Source organism: Pan paniscus, chromosome 1 (genome assembly GCF_029289425.2).
Source record: "Pan paniscus chromosome 1, NHGRI_mPanPan1-v2.0_pri, whole genome shotgun sequence".
In the NCBI taxonomy this organism is placed as follows: domain Eukaryota; kingdom Metazoa; phylum Chordata; class Mammalia; order Primates; family Hominidae; genus Pan; species Pan paniscus.
This window is the reverse complement of record NC_073249.2, coordinates 146255777-146276994: the sequence shown is the minus strand read 5'-3', so window position 1 is coordinate 146276994 and position 21218 is coordinate 146255777. Positions and strand designations below refer to the sequence as shown.

Sequence of the window (21218 nt, the reverse complement as noted above, 5' to 3'; positions counted from 1 at the left end):
TTTATTTTCTTTTGGGCTTATACTTAGGAATGACATTCCTGGGTCAAATGATAGTTCTTTTTTCAGTTCCTTGAGAAATTTTCCAACTGCTTTCCACAGTGGCTGAACTAATTTACATACTTACTAACACTGTATAAGCATTCCTTTTTCTCCTCAATGTTGCCAGCATATTTTCTGACTTTTTAATAATAATCATTCTGACTGGTGTGAGATAGTATTTCATTGTGGTTTTGATTTGCATTTCTGTAATTACTACCAATGTTGAGCATTATTTTATATTTTCATTGACCATAAGTTTGTATTCTTTGAGAAGTGACTGTTCACGTCCTTTGCACATTTTTAATGGGTTTATTTGCATTTTTCTTGACTTGTTTAATTTTCTTACAGATTCTGAATATTAAATTTTATTAGATGCATAGTTTGAAAATATCTTCACTCATTCCATAGTTTGTCTGTTACTCTGTTGATAGTTTCTTTTGCTGTGCACAAGTGCTTTAGTTTAATCAGATCCCACTTGTCAATTTTTGTTTCAGTTGCAATTGCTTTTGGGGACTTAGTCATACCTTTATTTTTTTTTTTGTCAAGGCTGATGTCCAGAATGGTATTTTCTACATTTTCTTCTAGTAGTTTTATAGTTGTAGGTCTTCATTTAAGTCTTTATCTATCTTGAGTTAATTTTTGTATACAGTGAAAGGTAGGAGCCAGGTTTCAATCTTCTGCACTTATCTTAGCACCATTTATTGAATAAGGAGTCCCTTCTCCATTGCTTGTTATTGTTGACTTTGATCAGATGGTTTTAAGTGTGCAGCTTTTTTCTCTGGATCTTCTATCCTGTTTAATTTGTCTCTGTGTCTATATTTGTACCAGTACTATACTGTTTTGGTTATTGCAGTCTTACAGTATAGTTTAAAATTGGGTAGTGTGATGCCTCCAGCTTTGTTCTTTTCTTAAGATTTCTTTATTTGGACTCTTTTTTGGTTCTCTATAAATTTTAGAGTAGTTTTTTCTAAATCTGTGAAAAATAACATTGGTAGTTTGATAGAAATAGCATTGAATCTGTAAGTTGCTCTGGGAAGTATGGCCATTTTAACAATATTGATTCTTCCTATCCATGAGCATGGAATGTTTTGCCATTTATTTATGTTGTCTCTGATTTCTCAGCAGTGTTTTGTAGTGTTTGTTGTAGAGATCTTTCACCTCCTTGGTTAGCTGTAGTTGTAGACATTTTATTCTTTTTGTGGCTATTGTAAATTGGATTGTGTTCTTGATTTGGCTCTCAGTTTAAACATTAGTGGTGTATAGAAATGCTATTAATTTTTGTATGTTAATTTTTGAATCCTGAAATTTTACTGAAGTCATTTATCAGTTCTAGGTGTCTTTCGGTGGAGTCGTTAGGGTTTTTTATGTATACTATCCTATCATCTGTGAAGAGAGATAATTTGATTTTCTCTTTTCTTCTTTGGGTGCCTTTTATTTCTTTCTATTGCCAGATTGCTCTGGCTAAGACTTTCAGTACCATGTTGAATAGGAGTGGTGAAAGTGGGCATCCTTGTCTGTTCCAGTTCTCAAGAGGAATGCTTCCAGCTTTCCCACATCAGTATGATGTTGGCTATGAGTTTGTCATAGAGGTCTCATTATTTCAAGGTATGTTCCTTTGATGCCTAATTTATTGAGAGCTTTTAACATGCAGGGAAGTTGAATTTTATTGAAAGTCTTTTCTGCATCTATTGAGATGACTGGACGGTTTTTATTTTTAATTCTATTTATGTGGTGAGTCACGTTTATTGATTTGTGTATGTTGAACCAATCTTGTATCTTAGGAATAAAGCCTACTTGATTGTGGTGAATTAACTTTTTGGTGTTTGCTGGCTTCAGTTTGCTAGCATTTTGTTGACAATTTTTGCATCTATGTTCATGAAGGATATTGGCCTGAAGTTTTCTTTTTTTATGTGCCTTTGACAAATTTTCAAATCAGAATGATGCTAGATTTGTAGAATGAGTAAGGAGGAGTAACTCCTCCTCAATTTTTTGGAAGAATTTCAGTAGGATTGGTACTACTGTTGTAGTAGTACTAATGTTGTACTAATGTTGTAGAATTTGGCTGTGAATCCATCTGTTCAGGGTTGTTTTGTTTTGTTTTGGTTGCTAGGCCCAGAAAGCAAAATTATTGATGAATTATGTCTTAATTAATGTCATACATCTAAAATTAAGGATATGAACAGCAGACAATTTAGTGATTCTAAGATATTTGAAAATTTTAAAACATATAAGATATTAATACCAAAAAGATATTTTAAATTTCTAAAAGTTAAAAGCAGAAGAGAGAAAAATTTATAAGAACATGAGAAAAAGATGTGTGTAGGCAATTTACAGAGTTAACTTGAAAACCTAAGAAACAGATGAATAGATGCTCAAATTTATTGGCATAATTCTCATTATTAATAAGAAATGCAAATTGAGCTAAAATGATATATAGCTTTACAGTTGTTATATTGGCAAAAAACTGAAAACAAAATAATACCAAAGGTTGAAGGTGATATGTACATGAATTGCAGGTGGGTGTATAGACTGATGCAGCCCTTCTGGAAAGCAATCTGGCACCAGTACACAAATTAAGTGTATGTATATTTATAGCACTCCTACTCTTGGATATGTTACACTCCCCATCAAACAAGCAATTATTCTCTCACAAATTCATACAGAGACACATACGAAGTGGTTCATACAGTGTTATTTGTCAAGGAATCGAAAAAGACCTGGGTGTTCATTACTGAGAGACTTCAGGAGTAAACTGTAGGGGAGGTACACCATGAGCTATTATGCAACCATTGGAAATAATGAATTGGGCATATACATGGCAACATAAGAAAACCACACTGGGAGTGTCTGCCATTTTGTCCTATTTTCAAATTAACAGGTGAGTTTGCCACAGTTTCCTGTAAACTGGCAGAAAATATGAGACTCCTCAGTAAGAGACAAAGGATTTGTTCACAATGATAAAGCAAGTTGCATGACTTTCATGTTCACGCCTATTTCCTCTGCTCTACAGTCCCTCAGAGGTGATACTGATGGGACTAGATGGAAGCTGCATACCCAGTGTGTCTGTATTAAAAGCCAGCAATCCAAAGGTAAAGAAGTCTCAATCTTTCATAATGGGTTGCAAGAAATCCTGCCCCAATTTTGCCCTGGAAGAAAATATTATCTTTATTATACTGGACAGAAATTAAGCCTGCTATTTCAGAAGGAGACAATATAATTTTTTAAAGTCTATTCAAACATCTTTGACAAGATGGGTCCACACTTGGAGACATAATCTTGAGGTTGGGGGTTACTACTTCTTTCAGGAAGAGCCTCCTGCAGCAGCTGCCAAGTCAGGAGAAGGCCTTAGAGTTCTCACCAGCAGAGCCCCTGAAGGTGTCTCAAATAAGACGGGGTCCTTGCTGCTTTTGTGATCTTCCACAGATATGTGCATTTTCAATTTCTCAACCACCTTTCACTTTCTGTTGGTTTGTTTCAGGTCTTGGGTCATATGGGCAATAGCAGGTGTATCTTATCACTTCAATCTATTACATATATGTTTATTGCTTTGAGGAGAAAAAGAACTTCACTGTGGGCTCAATGCTACTTGACATGAGTGACTCCATTTTGAGGCATAAGGATAGCAAAACAATATGATATATCAAAAGATACAGACGAGGAGATATGTAGGACTAGGTATGGGGGAAGGGGCACAAAACTTCCATGTGCTCTCCAGGGTTGCCACTCTTGAAAAACCTCCACATGTTTAGCTTTTTATAAACTCTCTCAACCAGTCCTGTTGAACATGTTATGGAGACTTCATTGGATAAGCATAATTGAATCATGGACAACCATGCAGAAATGTGATTGGATCAAATGAGTATGATCTAATACTGATAGATTGAGTGAAGGAACTTAACAAGGCCTGTCTGTTCAGACTCTTCTCAGTCTCTCTGTGCAGTATTCCTTCCTCCTGGGTATGGGGAAGAACTCCTTCTGAAATTGTATCTGAAATCTTATGACCTACAATCAGACAAGGTAGGTCAGAGAATTTCTTTATGGCCAGCTCCAAGACAGAAAGGCAGGAGAAAATCAGAGAACATTTTTAGTTTCTATGGTCTGCCTTGGGGAGAAAAAGAGCAGGTGAAAGGAGGGCAGAAGATTTGCTTCCGAGGTCTAAACCATCCTGACATTATAACAAAATACTGTCTTTCATCTTTATCATTCTGAAGCTGTTCCAGATCTGCTTCAGGTACCAATGACACAAGGACAAATACTTTAACAAAAGATATACTCATTGTTTTAGTCACGTAGGAAGTAACAAGGGCTATAGGAGTTGTAAGCCAGGAACTGTGGGTGAAAACATATATATCTGTGTATCTATATAATAACATATATGTGTATACATAAAATATCACAATAATAGAGCTCAAAAATCAGGAATATATAAAAAAGAGTAAATAGAAAGATTTAACTCATCTAAAATTAATTATTACAATAACGTAAATGATCTAAATATTTCAATTGAAGGGCAGAGAACTCAGACTGGATGGCGTCATACTGGATAATCTCAGACTATATTCTGTGTAGAAGAAATCCATTACAGTTCATGCATGAGCTTCAAGTCAGCAGGACCTTCATTTCAGTATCTCAGCCTTTCACTATGTTAGTGAGATCATATAGCATAGTGAAGAACAAGAGTTGAATTAAAGCCATATGTTAATAAACAGAAGAGGCTATTATGTCAATGTACTATGAATAGGGTCACTTTATCTCAGAGTATTAATTTACTTCTATATTCATTTGTACCCTTATCTATTTGTGCTAGGCTGAATAAAGATCCTCCAAAGACATTCAAATCGTAATGCCTAGAACCTATGACAATGTTACCTTACTTGGTGGAAGAGCCTTTTCAGATGTTACCAAATACAGGATTTTGAGATGGGAAGATTATCCTGGATTATTTGCTTGGGCTCAATGTAATCACCAGTGTTTTTATGAAAGGAAAGCAGGAGAATCAGAGTTAGTAGTAGGAGACACAACGATGAAAGCAAGAGATTGGAGTGATCAGGACAGTGATCATGAACCAAGGAATACAAACGGCCTCAAGAAACTGCAAAAGGCAAATAAATGGATTCTCCCATCACAGCCTACAGAAGAAAATATCTCTACTGACACTTTGGTTTCCACTCAGTAAATCTTCTTTTGGACTTTTGACCTCCAGGAATGTAAAATAATAAATTTGTGTTGTTTCAAGTAACTAAGCATAATCCAGTGACTGCTTTCAAGGAAGTCACAGTTTAATATTTCTCCTTGTTTAGCTTTAAGCGTTTGTAGAATTTTATACCCAACACCATTTCTTTGCAAACAAAACAATCAATAAAGTATTTGGTCAGTATCTCTAATTGGATATAGAAAAAACAGTAGAGTTAAAATGGCACAGAAAGAATTAGATTTGTCTTTTTTTTTTTTGGCTATATACTAGTGTTGCAAAATTAACTAACTCCTTAAGTATTAATATACTTATCTGTTATTTCAGAATAAAAATATCTGTTTCACCATGTAAATAATTTTTAAAAAGCCATTACAACATATTCCAGATTATAGTTTCATGTTCATCTAATCTTTGATCTGAGACTCTGACGGTTATTCTGCAAGCTATAATGTATAAGTTAATAGTGTTTTCAACTGCATGTTACACAAACTCCCAAAAGGGTAGATGAAATAAATTGGAGTTTATGTTTCTCACATAGTAAAAACTGTAGAAGTAGGTAGGTCTTAGCATTACTTTGACTGATCACAGATACCATCAAGGAACCAGGCCCTTTCTATTTTTCTGCTAGACTGTCATTAATTCATTGGTTTTCTCATGCTTGTCACCTTGTGGTTGTGAAATGAGTGCTCTATTGTCAGACAGCACATTGTCATATCTAGATTTAATATAGAATTATATTAGGAAGCACAGTGCCAGCAGCAACCATCCCCTTTTATTAGTAAAGTAAAAGCTTCATGGCAAAATATGCCATTACCCCTCTTTAGAGATACTTGGTAAAATAGACAGCAAAGCTGACAAATTGGTAATGCAATTGTCATTTTGGTTTAGACCACTTAGGCATGGACATATGCTATGTAGAACAATAACGGAATCTTGTTAGCTAGGAAGAAGCTATTAATACTCAAAGGAGAGGTAGTTTACAAGTCCTGCCACATATATCAATGATGTTAATTCAAGAACTGTGGGGAAAGATACAGACCAGATGTGGAGTTGAGTAATATCGATACGGAAGGGGAGAAGGGAAGTGCTAGGAAGGCAATGGTGTGATGCTCCACCCCCGGCCTGTGCCCATGAACCTAGGTGAGGAGAGGCACTCCTGCCTTCATGCCCAAATGTTGCATTTCTCAAGGCCACCCTGGCCTGCCACGCTCCCATCCTGTGTCTATAAAAACCCCGAGACCCTAGCAGGCAGACACACAAGTGGCTGGACATCGAGAGGACGTCAAAAGGTGCACACCTGTGGAAGACCACACGACAGATGCTGGCATCCCGGCAGGCAGGCCATCGACTAGCGGAATGAGGCGGAGTTTGGCCAGGCAGTTGGAGGAGGGCCAGGGCTGCCTAGCGGCCTGACTCCAGGGGAAACCATCTCCCCTCTGGCTCCCCATCTCCTGAGAGCTACTTCCACTCAATAAAACCTTGCACTCATTCTCCAAACCCACATGAGATCTGATTCTTCTGGTATATCAAGGCAAGAACCTCATGATACATAAAGCCCTCTGTCCTTGCTATAAGGCACGGTCTAATTGAGCCAACACAAGCCACCTATGGATGGCTAAACTAAAAGAGCACCCTGCAACACACGCCCACTGGGTTTCAGCTATAAATATTCATCCCTAGACACTGCCGTGGGGTTGGAGCCCCACAGCTGGCTCGTCTGTTATCTTCCCCTAGAGGTTTAAGCAATGGGGCACTGAAGAAGTAAGCCACACCCCCATCACATGCCCTGCAAGGGGGACAAGGGAACCTTTCCCATTTCAATATAGATTAAATAATTAGACAATTTAAAGAATTCTGCCAAATGTGTGTGTGCATGAGAAAGAGAGAGAAAGAGAAGAATAAAATATTGGTGAATGTCACAGGCCTACTAGTGACCTTTCATTTTCTCTTCCGAAAATGTCTTTCTTAATCTCATGACTGCACTATTACCGCCTTCTAGTTGAAATTAGTTAGTCATCCTACAACAACAGGTAAGTCCTCAATGTATCTGCTCTCTGAAGAAATGTGAGAAAAAGCATCCAACTTTGAACTGTGTACATCTGAGACAGCCAGGTGGGAGGGTGTCCCTGGAGAAACTCCAACCAGCCTGCCCACTGCGGTGGAGCCCTGGGAAGTTCATGACTTTTGCCGCAGGGAGGAGCCTGGCCCCTCCTCTTCCCATGTGGGACCTGGGATTCAAGGTGCGAGTGTCACAGAAAAATATGCCATTACCCCTCTTTAGAGATACTTCGTAAAACAGACAGCAAAGTTGACAAGTTGGTAATGTGATTGTCATTTTTGTTTAGACCATTTTACCCAGGCATGGACATAATGCTACGTAGAACAATAATGGAATCTTGTTAGCAAGGGAGAAGCTATTAATAATCAAAGGATAGGTAGTTTACTAGGCCTGCCACGTATATCAGTGAAGTTAATTCAAGAACTGTGGGAAAAGATACAGTCATTTTGATTTGCAGAGACTCCCTGTTTCCCCCTTTTCTTCTTTTTCATCCAATAAAACCCTGCTTTACTCACCCTCTCTAATCGTCTGCAAGCCTAAATTTTCGTGGCTATGGGACGGACAAGAACTCCACCTTTAGCTGAACTAAGGAAAATTCCTGCAACATTTTTGGTGCACAAAGTGGGGGCTCAAGAAGCAGTGAGTGAAATGGAGATTCAAAACCTCTCGCTGTTGCTTCTAAGCCTTTTCATCCTCGGACTTCTGAGGGTGGGGGAAACCATTTTCCCAACTCCTGTTGCTCCCTGGCCTTTTCATGGCCTTTTCCTTCCTTTTTTCAGGACTGACCTGTGAGCAGCAGTTCCCAGCCACTCCTCCCTCCCTGCCGGGGCTGGGATGTATGGCTCAAGAATCCTGCACTGCCACGTGGCTGGTTCCCAGCCAGGCACTGCAGCAACATTCCCTTTCTCCCGCCAGGGGGTTCAGCTCCACTGGACAATAATTAAGATTTTCTCCTGGTGGAGGAACCACTTGCCTAAGAATTAGAGGTTCTTCCCTAGGCATTTTTAAACTGTTCTTTTTTCTTTCCCCTTCTCCACCTTGTCAGGAGCTAACTTGTAAAGTTTTTTTCCTTCATAAGATGTTTTACTAGGCCAGCCCTCCCTGACAACTATCACTGTTTGTATTCTCTGCAAAGTTTTGGTTGTGAAATCAAGCCTCCATCTTGTTTTACATCCTGAGGGCATGGGTGGTAACCCTTGGCAAGGCTTTGTTGGGCAACCCTGCCTCAGGGGATGAGCCCTCTCAGGCTCCACATCTGCACTTTTTCCTAGCCCTGTCTCTTAAAGGTTCCCACCCAGCGACTGGGTTTTCCTCTGCCTGTTTGTGTGCATACCGTGTGTAATGTCTGTCAAAAGAGCTCTGATTAATTTGGCCTAAAGAAAGACAAACACTTGGATCTATTATTTTTTAAAGGGAAGTTAAAAGCTGTGGAAGCTTTCAGTTCATGTGACTTTAATCTTTAAGAAATAAAAACAGCCTTAAAAATTATTAGTAAAATGCAGGTCAGATACAAGGTTTGGTAAGTGTTTTGAGGGTGCAAACTGCTTTTGGGGTTTTGAAAACTATTTGATTTGCCAGCTTCACAACTGGTAGGGCCTGGGGCCATTTGGAACTAACCACACCCTTAATTAAGAAGGCAAACCTTGGCTGCACTTATCACACAACTAAAACAACTTACCAAGTTTTCCTTAAAGTTAAAAATTGCTAGGAGTTAACTGAAACTACTAGAAATAGATTTACTTGAAAGGTGTGTAAGAACAGTAAAGTGTGTTTTTTAGTAAAAGTTTATAAGAAGGCATGGAAATGTAAACTTTTGTCTGGGGTTAAAGGATTGTTTTGAGTTAAATTAGGAAAAAGCTGCAAGTTCAAAGAAGCAGTGGAAGAATTGTGGAAATTCTTCTTGCAGAAGAGGTCATCTAGGTGAACATACTAACTAAATTCCAAAAGGAGTAATATATGGTTTTTCTGTAAATTGAACATTGAAATAAAAACATAACAAAGTTTTCTTAAGGTGCTAATCTGCTCATTCACAAAATTTGTAAAGGGTTATAAAAGCTTTTTGCTTCTTAAAAATTTCCAAGTCATCATTTTGGCAAAATAAATAACTTATGGTAATCTGGAATTCTATTTCATAATATCAAGTGTTTATGAAACGTATTTGACAGCCTTCCCCAAATCAAACTTCAGTTTCAAAATTGTCTTCCCTGGCACCTGGCTTTTCAAATACTTCAGAAGGCCCCTGAAATGTCCAGAAAGGAGAGGTAAACAGGATTATTTCACATATTTAGGTACATGGGATTGCCAACATGATGCTCAATCTTCTTTAGGTTATATCTCGGTGAATAATGCTAATATATGTTCCAAAATTTATGGGATTTCTCAAATTCTAATGTCTGAGTATGTGCTATCAATCATAATTAAGGTTGTTATGTTTAAGTTATTGTAAACCACAGAGATAACCAAACTTCTTTCTCAATTGTGTTTCTAACTGTAACTACCCTGGATATTTTGCTATTCACAGAAAATTGTTGTCTTATTTTAATGCTTTTCAAAAAAATGGTTTATAATAAGCTGTAGGACTGAAACAGGTGCTCTCAAATACAGGCTTCTGGTAACATTGGAGATTGTGATGTTAAAGGAAAATGTACAGGACTCATGAAGAGCTAAAATGTCCATGAATATCAAGAAAACAAGAGTTAACCAAATGGACTGAACTCAGAAAACTGAAGCAACCTTTTTAACTAACCTTTGCCTGGAATATTGCTGATCCTTTTTTTTGTTTTTCAGACTCAAGGAAATTTAAACTATTTACTTAAACTATTTAAATTATTTATGGCCTTTAATAATTAAGTAAGGTTCATTCTTGGGATCAAAATTTGGAGCATGTTTGTTTTTCTCTACCTGGTTCCTCTAAAATTTGGAAACTGTCTGTGAGTATTCTTAACTTATGGCAATATAGTTTGCATCAGTGCAAGAAGAATTCATTTTTCTTTTGCTACAAGACACAGTTGGAGAATCTGGTAATTTTACCAAGGCTTTGACTGGAAGGGTGTGCTTCCCTTTAAGGAGTCAATCTCTCCTTGCAAAGTCAATAAAAGCCCAGTGGGCAAACTGGCCTCATACCCTTGCCTACATGGTCTCTGTGGAGGGTTCCTGACCTGTATTCAGTTAAGAATGTCACTTTCTAACAGGTCTAGGACCTCCACGTTTATCTTGGGACCTTAAGAGGAGAGGATCACCCAACTCACAGGTGTTTGAGGATACTAACCCATGGCTGGGCTCAGCTTTAAAAGGTCTTATCTGAGACTCCTTGTGCAACAGAATTCCATCAAAGCCAATCCAAAAGGCCTATGTAGAAATAATTATTCTTGCTGCACTTAATGCAAATAATCAGGCCAAATATAAAACGAAAGTCTATTTTGCAAACAACTCAGTCCTACAATGATTCATTTTTTAACAAACATGAAGACTGGAGAGAGAGAAATTATGTTCAAAATGTATATCTTTGTCATTAAATTCTAAACTCACTAGTTCTTTTTAAGTTTTCATCTACATTTTAGACTAATCCTGCTTGATTCTGTGAACCAACCGGCAATCCCTGGCTGTAGCTCAGAAAGAACAAAAGGGATGGGTAATGTAGAAATCCGGATAGATACTCTAGTTCTGAGCAATTATCCTGCAAATCCTGCCAAGTGATAGAATAAATAGGGAATAAATACAGTGCCCATCACCCGGAGGTTTCCTTTTTGGGAATGTAAAACCAAGGGAACTAACCAAAGCCAAGCACCATGCACCAAAATTCTAGCAAGCATAACTCTAGCTACCAGTTATCTGGATGGGTCACAAGACATTCTTTCCTCTTCCTTGTTGGAGGACTCAATTCCACAGTTTCACATTAGCATTCAGCTTATAATGAGTCCATGTAACCCCTCAAGACACATTTTTGTCCCAAACTCAATTCCATGCTTCAGGTCAAAGCCCTAGGGAGGAAAACTGGATCTGAGGGATCCAGAGGCAAATGACAACAGAGGTTAAAAGGCACAGCACAGGTGATGACAGAGGTTAAAAGGCACAGCACAGCACTGCCGATTAAGCCAACCCCAAGCCTCTTGTTTCATGGATAAAGACCACATTAATACTGATGGCATAAATGAGGTCTAGGGAACTCTAAGGCTACTGACAGTAGGTGGGAAAGAGACATAGGTGAGAACAGATAATTCCTATTCTCTAGGCCCCCCTGCTTCATGGATGCAAGTCGCTTTGACACCTATGGCGACACCTACCAAGGTCGCCGGAACTGGGGGATGGAAGGACAGAAGAGGGAAAAAGGATGCTCTCTCTCCCACTCCCTTACACCTGGGTATCTGTTAGGAAGAGAAGGGAACCAGGGATGCCTGCTCCCCTCTTTCTCATCTTGAGTCTGTACCCCTTTTGAATGCATCCTCAACCCATTGAACTCCTTTGAAAAAATGCCTTCTTTTTATTCCTTTCTCCTCCTCTGTTCTCTCTTCACTAATAGGTAACTGACTCAGTACTATGGGACACTCCCCTCAGATACATCTTCCAAACTGGAAAGAGTTAATTTCCCAAACCTTAAACTGGTTGGCTTAGGATAGGGTTCAGGGGAAAGGAACCCAGAAGCCTGACATGCCAGCAAAAAGGTAAAGTTTTGTTAACTAGTTGGGCTTTTGGCCTCCCTCTCCCAGTGCAAACTGGTAAAAGGCTTCAGAATTTTTGAGCTGTCCTTGCCCCTGCCCTTGTTTCATTTTGACACGTTTCCTAATAACCCCCTCTCTGTTCTTACCTTCAAGTCATCAAACTCCAAACAGTCATGCAACGGGAGCCTCTGAGGATGGCCCCTTCTGCTGGGAACCCTTAGATCGGCCTCTGAAAGAGCTCTGACTGCTGTTTCCCCAAAACAACACCCCCTGGCAGCAGAAAGAAATTAATATTGGTCTTCGTCCTTATCCTCATGCTAACGGCAGTTAGATGTACTTCTTTAGAGGGGCGAATGAGACAGCCAGATGGGCGGGGGTCCCTGGAGAAACTCCGTCCAGCCTGCTCACTGAGGTGGAGCCTCAGGAAGATTCCACCTGTGCAACAGGGAGGATCCTGGCCCCTCCTCTTCCTGTGTGGAACTTGGATTCAAGCTGAGGGTGGGAAGCACTCAAGCTTGATACTCTAGCCTTGCAGAGATTCCCTGCTTAGCCCTTTTTTTCTTTTTCACCCAAAAAAATCCTGCTTTACTCACGCTCTGCAACGTCTGTGAGCCTAAATTTTCGTGGCCGTGGGATGGACAGGAACCCTGCCTGCTTTAGCTGAACTAAGGAAAAGCCGTACAACACATCCAGTAGGATCTACCTTCTATGAAGGTGAGGGTCTACTGAGGATGAGTTAAAAACTAATGTTGATTTTATAATTTTATGAGAGGTTATATTTGGTTTTCTTAACATGGTGAGTTTCATAAGTTTTGTCCTTTTTGGAGCATCCACTTTTTTTATTATCTCTTTGTTCTCCAAAAGTAAAATTCAAAGAAATTTCTGAAATTTCCTCTGATAATGCTGTCATATTCCAAGAAACATTATGGCTGTTTTGTTTTTGTTTTGTTTTGTTTTTTGAGATGGAGTCTTCCTCTGTTGCCAGGCTGGAGTGCAGTGGTGGCATCTCGATTCACTGCAGCCTCTGTCTCCCGGGTTCAAGCTATTCTGCCTCAGCCTCCTGAGTGGCTGTGATTACAGGTGCCTGCCACCACGCCCAGCTAATTTTTGTATTTTTAGTAGAAATGGGGTTTCACCATATTGATCAGGCTGATCTTGAACTCCTGACCTCGTGATCTGCTTGCCTTGGCCTCCCAAAGTGCTGGGATTACAGGCATGAGATTACGGCTGTTTTTTAAAATCAACTTGCACTCTGCTTACTAGCAGTTTGGTGGTCACTGTGAAAGTAAGTTTTTGCTTCATTTAAACATATATGATACACAGTAATTATCTTATTTGTTAAATCCCAAATAATTGTTCCCCAAATTTAGATATCTATTCAAATCCATCAGACAATAGTCTATCAACCAAAACTAAATGAAAGCAATTTGAATTTTTATTTTCTTCTCTCTTGAAAAAATTCAAATATGAGTTGATTACAAAATATTTTTAACTCCCGTCTTAAGACTCTATCTAAAAATCTCAAAAACTCTACTGTTTACTAAATCCACTTTACCTTTTGGTACTCCTGACCCATTTCTTTACTGTTTCTAGATCTATGTTTCCTAATTGTCCTTTTCAGTTGCAATTAATAGACTTTCATCTCTTCTTGTTTTTGTTCCCACACATTAACCTTGAACTTCATAATAATATTCAGGAGAAACAGGGCTTGACAAATCCTTCATAGAATAACGGTGGCAATAGCAGGGATTGGATTTGGAAGGTAAAGGGAATACCTACTACATGAGAAGATGCTGTGACCACCTGTACATTAATATCTAAGGATCTTACAATACATGATAACACTGTGTTTTCTTAATTATGTTAAACAAATCAGCAGTGGTGTATAAGCATTGAAAGACTGAAGATACAAAAAGTACTGAAAGACCTAATGGGAAATGACAGTAGAAGAAAAAAGTAAAGAAGAGGACATAAAAGGGAAACCAATAGTGGGGAAGTGAAACTGAAGAGATGCAGTTTAATGGGCGTAAAGTTTCAGTCATGCAAAATAAAAACAGTTCTAGAGATCTACAGTACAATATGATGCTTATAGTTGACAATACTCTACTATACACTTAAAAATTTGCTAAGAGGGTAGTTCTCATGCTGTGTGTTTTCTTAACCACAATAAAAAAAATCACTGTGGCATGAAAAGGGTTCAGGGGAATAAAGATTTGGATCAGCTATTTACACACCATTTCAAAACAATGGAAATAAAAACTTAAGAAAAAAGATGGAAATCACTAGTCAAAGAAGCTAAGTTAGTGCCTTTGGTGGAAGCTTGTTTGCCTGCAGCAAACAAGGAAATAAACCCTGGATATCAGTGAAAGCTAGATATTTTGTTTGGGGCAATGATGTTTAATGTATTAAGGGTGACTGATCAAATAAACCAGTGTAAACGTCCACAGCCTGAGGTTTCCCAGAATTGTTCAGTGCCTATGGTATTCTCTCTGTTTAACAATGATTGTGCATGTGATACATTATGGCTTTTTTGTTGTTGTTGTTAAATCTCAACATAACTTTTTGGGAATAATACTTGATAAAATTCCGGGTATTCCAAGGAGTTCTAGTTTGAGTAATATTAGTTTCATAAAACTATCTAGGAGGATATATAAAAGGTGTCTCTATTATTATTCTATATATAGCATCATGATATCAGAGAATATCAGAGTTGAAAGTGACTCTGAAGGTAATTGAGGATAACCCCCTGTCTGATGCTTGAACAATCTCTACAATATCACAGACAAGGTTATGGAAACAAGTTTTTGCTATCAAGTAAGAAAGAAAACTTCATGTAAATACAAATTAAATTCTAATTTATATGTGGAATTTTCTCATAACCTGAATTATGTAAGTGCAAATTAGTTCTAATTGTTAAACAAGTAAACAAAATAATTGTTAGTTATTAGTTCTAATTGTTAAACAAGTAAACAAAAATAATTAAAAGTGAATGTGAAGTCTCAACAAGAATTCATATCTGATGATATCATTACTCACAAAATGCAGCTACCATTTGGATGGAGAATATTAAAAATTCAACTAAAAATAATGTATTCTATCATATTTCAGTTTTCATCGGTAATAATAAAATGTTTGATAAAAATTAAAAGAGTAAGCTCATAAGTAATATAATTATTTGATATGCCAAAAATAGAGTCTCATAACGAAATAACAAGAGTGAGGGAGTACAAATGTTTCAGTGATGCTGATTAAAGTGTAACTGCTTTTCAGGGAGGAGGAAATGAAACCAGGATGTTTTGAAGAAACAATGTTGAGTTTTGCATAAATAAAGAAGTAGAATGAAATTGAAAAGAATTGGGTATGTTTATTGCCGGAGAGTTTCTGCAATATGCTACTGCAGTCCATATGCTTATCAATTATGAGGATTTTTGGCTTTCGGCTCTGGAAAATATGAGAAATATGGGCAATTACTCTCTGAAGAAAGGTACTCTTTAATCATCCATATGTTATTAATGCCCAGCAAGGCAAGGCAACTTCTATTAAATGAGCAGCCAATAATGCTTTATTAATATATCTTTACTAAAGATCAATCTTTGGAAATATTGTCGCATATAGCATTAACCCACAACTGTACACTTCATTTTATTTTTCACTTAAATAGAAATTATATTAAGCTTATTCATTACTATATGTTAATCAGTTTGCAAAGACATCTTCCTGCTTGTCCATAAGCAATAAGCAAAATTAATGATTTAATTTTTATTTTAAAATTCTTCATTGTTGACAACTACCATATGTTTTAAGCAAAGTCATTGGGGTGTGTGTGTGTGTGTGTGTGTGTGTGTGTGTGTGTGTGTATTTGAGAGGGATTGAGGAAAATAATGCAATTATTATATAAAGTGATAATGTATAGATTGAGGCATAAAGATTAAGTAGCTTAAGATAATGTATTCATTCTATATGTGCTTTTCTCTAATCATCTATCGCTCTGTAGTTGTTCTACATGTAAGCACTTGAACTTGCAACAAAGTTGTGAAATAATAAATGTACTATTAGCAAAGAATAAACCTCATAGACATTTTTCAGAAACATTAATTAGGTCTAATAACATCGAGCAATAGTGATATTCTACTACTGTAGGATTTTTTTTTGTCTCCCCTCTACTCCCGTTTTTTTGAAGACAAAGAAATTTCTTCAGTTTTTTAGAGTATGCTTTTGGCAGGAAAATTAAAGATACTTGTTTTGTTCCCAGGCCTGCCACCGGCATGCTGTGTGATGCTCTTATACTCTCTTTTCCTCAGTTTCTCCCATTACTGAAATAAAATTGTAATGGTTGCCACTTTAAAATCTCATAGGGTTGCTCTGAGAAATAATGAGAATAGCGTGGAGAAGTTTGACAGAATGAGGCAAGAATTCCTGAACATTAAAGAGAATTCAATATAGATGTTTTAATAAGAAAAATGTTTCTCTTAAGCAGTTGCATAGCAGCGTACTGTCTGATTTTATTAGCTATTTCTCACTAAAGCCTATTAGGGAAATTTGGTTATTCAGGCCATTTTAGAAAAGAAAGGAAATTTAAATATTCATGGAAAAAGAGTGTACATGACCCTTGAAAATAAAGCATTATGAACCAAATGGAAATTTTCAAATGGTTTAGGCTGTTACGTTTTTAATTCAAGCTTGCTTTATTATCAAACATTTTAGCAACTTGAAATTTTACTGTAATATCTAAAATTCTTCAGAGAAATTCCATGAAGCTCAGAAATTTCTCAGTACCATATGTAAATGTAAATGTAAAGAGCAAGAAATAATCAATTTATAACAAAGTATTTTTTGTCTCAAATTCTGAGTACCAAAGTTGGCTCTTGTTAATGGAATGTTTAGATAGAATGATTATAGGAATGAATATTGGAAATTCTTGTCCTGTTTTCTTCATTTTTTTTTTTCTATTTCTTCCCAGAACCATGAGTGAGTGATTGGGCATATATTCATTTCATGTCATATAGTGTAACAGAGAGTTTTTATTTTATTTTATTTTTCTGGAGAACTACTTAGTACATAGTAAACTATTCTCTCCCTAGACAAATATAAAACCTAGGTTACAGTAGAACCTTGAAAAGATGTCAACTGAAATAACATATATGTTTGTCTTGGATTTTTAAATTGAAAGAGAAATTGCTGCTTTACCAATCACATAATTTTGTTTTATGACTAAAGCTACTTTAAAAACTAGACTATTACTTATTTTCACAAACTGTAACCTGAGATAGTTTTAGGTACTTGAGTCAGGTATATCTTGGTTATACCTCCTCCACTACTTACCCCAATTTTTTGCTTAAAATTTTCCAAAGAGGTTCAAGAATGATAAAGGCTATAAGGTGCTTCCAAGGGATGTATAAAAACTGAGTAAGGTATACAAAATAACTTGTGCAACATTTCTTATTGTATTCAATTTTTTCAAAGATATTTATACATGACACTTTGTAATATTGTGATCACTTTCCAAAATAGGTATGACCTATAGAAAGAAGTTTTAAAATGTTTCTCATACATTACTTCTCTCTGAGATTTCAAATGCAACTTCATGATGACCTTCATAGAATAAAAGTGTTCCTATTTGTACTCTACTGTTTTTATTGTTGTAGTAATGATGGTGGCATATTGCTTTCTAAAAGACACATAGTAAAACAGGTTAAAAAAAAAAGTCTCATCAACATAAAACTTTCTTTTCCTGCATGTATACTTCCAGGCAACTAAAAATAATAGTTCCAAACTAATTTGAAATACCTATGGAGAGACAGAGAGTACAAATGAATTTGTCATAATTTGAGAGGGAAATGGAGCATTGTTTGCTATCATCTGGTGACAGAAGTGAACAGGGCTAATGTTCTTCCCATAATGAAATGGAAATGTTTGTCAATAGGTTTGATGTACACCTACTACCTATAGGAGCATTACCTTGATATTTTGCTTAAAAAAATGCTGTTTTTAACAGCATACCCAACGACTGATGGTTTCATATCTTTCTACAGTGTGCTGGGTTGGTATTCTGGAGCCAATGCACATTTAATAATGAATGTTTTTTCTTTTATTTCTTTTCTTTCTCTCTCTTTTTTTTTTTTTTTTTTGACAAGGTCTGACTCTATTGCCCAGGCTGAAGTGCAGCGGCACCATCTCAGCTCACTGCAACCTCCACCTCCTCAGCTCACGTCATTTTCCCACCTCAGTCTCCACAGTAGCTGGAACTACAGGCATACACCATGTGTGTTAGGCTAATTTTTGTATTTTTTTTGTAGAGATGGGGTTTCACCATGTAGCCCCGGCTGGTCTTGAGCTCATGAGCTCAAGCGATTCACCTGCCTCAGCCTCCCAAAGTGCTGGGATTACAAGTGTGAGCCACCATTCCTGCCTCTATACCTCTAAAGGTATTAGTTTTCCCTCAGTTGCAAAAAATCATAAATGTAAAATCATGTTGGCTAGTTTCTCTAACTCTTCTATAAAATCAATTACTAAGTATTGTAGACTCTTCTCAGATAAGTCATCTTCCAAATATCTCATCTTTTCCATTCTCCCTGCCATTGTTCTAGTTCAGAGCCTTATTACCTTTTATGTAGAATACTTTCATAGACTTTCCTACTATCATAGTCTTGCCTTCACATGTGTCCTCCGGAAGATTAATCTTGTGAGGCAAAATATTTGACCAGGCTCAAAATAATTAAATGCTCTCCTTTGTTTATAGGAAAAGTCAAATGCTATAAACTGATGTTCAGTTCCTGCCATAATCAGGCTTCAGTGAACTAACTACTCATTTATTACTAGAATAAAAAATGTATCTCAAATAATTTATGTGCTCCTTACCACCTCCCCCTACATCCTTACACTTAATCATTCTCAGGGGGCAATTATATCCACCATCCAAAACACAGCTCAAATCCCATTTCCCAGTGAACCGTCACTCCAACAACTGATCTGTAAGTTAGTTCTTTTAAGTCTTCACTGTTCTTACCACTCATTTGGCACTTACAGTTTCCATTTGGTGGGCTGTTACTTAAAATTCAGTAAACCTTCTTAATCTCCCTGAGGAGACTTTAAGGTCCTGGAGAAGAATACTCCTTTCTTTTGTATATTAAATTCTACAAAGTACCACTGGTAGGTTTCAATAAATATTTTTATAAAACATTTAAAAGAGCAGGAATAAAAGCAACAACAAGAAAAGTGGCAACAGATGACAAACCTTGGCCACTTTCTAAATCTGCTCTGATGAACCCTAATAACAATCAATTAACTCACTATGAGGTTTGTCTTCATGCTGATGTACTAATTCCTGATAGTGAGCTGAAAATACACACTTGAAATAGAAATTTACTTTTCCAGATATAATTCCATTGTTGTAGTTCATTTCATCACAGATCTTCTACGTGGCTCATTCTCCTTTCTTACCCTAGAAAGACTGACCCATTAAATCCCACAAAGTTCTCAAGATAATTTGGTAGCATATATGTAATAACTTCCATCTGAAAAGCTCAAAACATAACATCTAATTCTTGTTAGAACAAAAAACTAACAATTAAAAATCCGAAGTTAAAACCAGATGAGAGAATATTTAACAGAATGACCCTAGATTGCCTAGTAATATGCTGCAGAGGAAAAAAAAAAAAAAAAAAGAGGAGGGGAGGGGAGGTCACCTATCTATGTAGAGCTTTGCATTATAATGATAGATTTAACTTCTTTTAACAATGGAAACTTTTTGAGTTTACATTTGGAACAAAAATAGTAAACTACTCTTAAGAAGTATAGTATGAACAAAATACAAGGGAAATCAGTAACAGAGCCATAACAGAGCCTTCCACTTTAAATAGTTTGGTAAAGTTACATACTCCAGTTTCCACTAACTAACATGTGTGAAGTCTAGCTCTCATTATCATAAATGTTTTGAAAGTATAATGCTACCTTTGTAGAGGCAACTCTGCTTATGAGATACTGGAACAAGTTGATTCATAAGGTACTGAAAATGATAATCCAACCCTCTAGAATAAAACATACAAAACATCCCCCAATATTATGCAAAACTATTTCTGATGAGAATGACTCTTCATTCCTGTCTTATATTACTCTCCTGCTCTATTCCATTTAGAGATAAGAAAATAGACCTTCTATAAAAATGTCTCCTCAGGGCTTATGAAACTTTTGTGAGAGTGAGACAGGGAAGAAGAAATTGTTCATAAACATAAACATAATGGGGATCACTTGGCAATTACTATCTCTACTTGTCCAGTATCCAGTTGTCCTAATTTTAGAATTGCCAAGTCGATATCTACTTCAGATAAGAATTGGAAACAAGTGAAAACCACATAGTTATGATCCTGCTTTCTTTGCCCTTTCTCCCTGCTCCCCTACATGTAACCTTTCACATATTTATTTTGCTATCCACATTATTTTTGAAGTATGTTGTTAAACCTAAGACCTCATAAAGTAAATCCTTAGAGTTGTGAAAAAAGAAAGTGAGGTCATTTTAAAGTTGTGTGGCTAATTTACAATCTGAACGTTTTTGCATTTTTCTCATGTTAAAGAAATTTTAAAAACTTATCAATAGATTTCTTTGTGGCTTTTACTAATGAAGTTGTATTTTTTTCTACCCATGGTAGGTGTTGAATAATTTGAATGGGAATTTGAAGGTCCATGGCTTCCAAACCAGCAGGAGTTAAGGCTTAATTGCTTGGAAATACATTTTCATGGCTGATACCAGTAACAGAAAAATGTCTGTATGTCAAGAGGCTCTGTACTAATCAGTTAACCATAACATGTGCCACCCCATACCTTGGGCCAATGTAACTGTTAACAGCTTGAAGCTATTAAAAATGTACCAATGGAGAAATTTCTTATACTTTTTTCACTAATGTGCTTCTTCACTCTAAATAAAGGAATAGAGAAATTTTATACTTAACTACTGTCAGAGAAAAGGAAAGTACATTCGCCTAGTTTGAGCTTCAAAACATTACATCCAATGGTGTTCATTAAGGTAACACTTTGAAAGTCACTCAATTGCTAATATGCTCTCTCTGCGTCAACTCAGAGGCTGCCTATTAGATCTAGTTACACTCCAGAGACAGGGATTTGCTTTCCAGCTCTAGAGATCAGGTCAAGAATTGCAATAACAATTAGTAATTAGTAGTTAGATCTCAATTTACCACATTAGAAGGTCACTCCTCTGAAGCATTTGGTCTCATGAGAGGAAAGGAATACAGGAGACCATCAACTGTTGACACTT

The 21218-nt window shown here is 36.8% G+C and overlaps 1 long non-coding RNA gene across 1 annotated transcript in view; it reads left to right on the top strand.

Moving 5' to 3' along the window:
- Positions 1-20821, top strand: part of LOC130541767 (uncharacterized) — a 110414-nt gene extending 89593 nt beyond the window's left edge. Inside the window, exons 3-4 of the long non-coding RNA XR_008955870.1 lie at positions 18247-18375; positions 20596-20821. This is a non-coding gene — a long non-coding RNA (uncharacterized LOC130541767). The remainder of the gene's footprint in view (positions 1-18246; positions 18376-20595) is intronic.
- Positions 20822-21218: the final 397 nt, after the last annotated feature.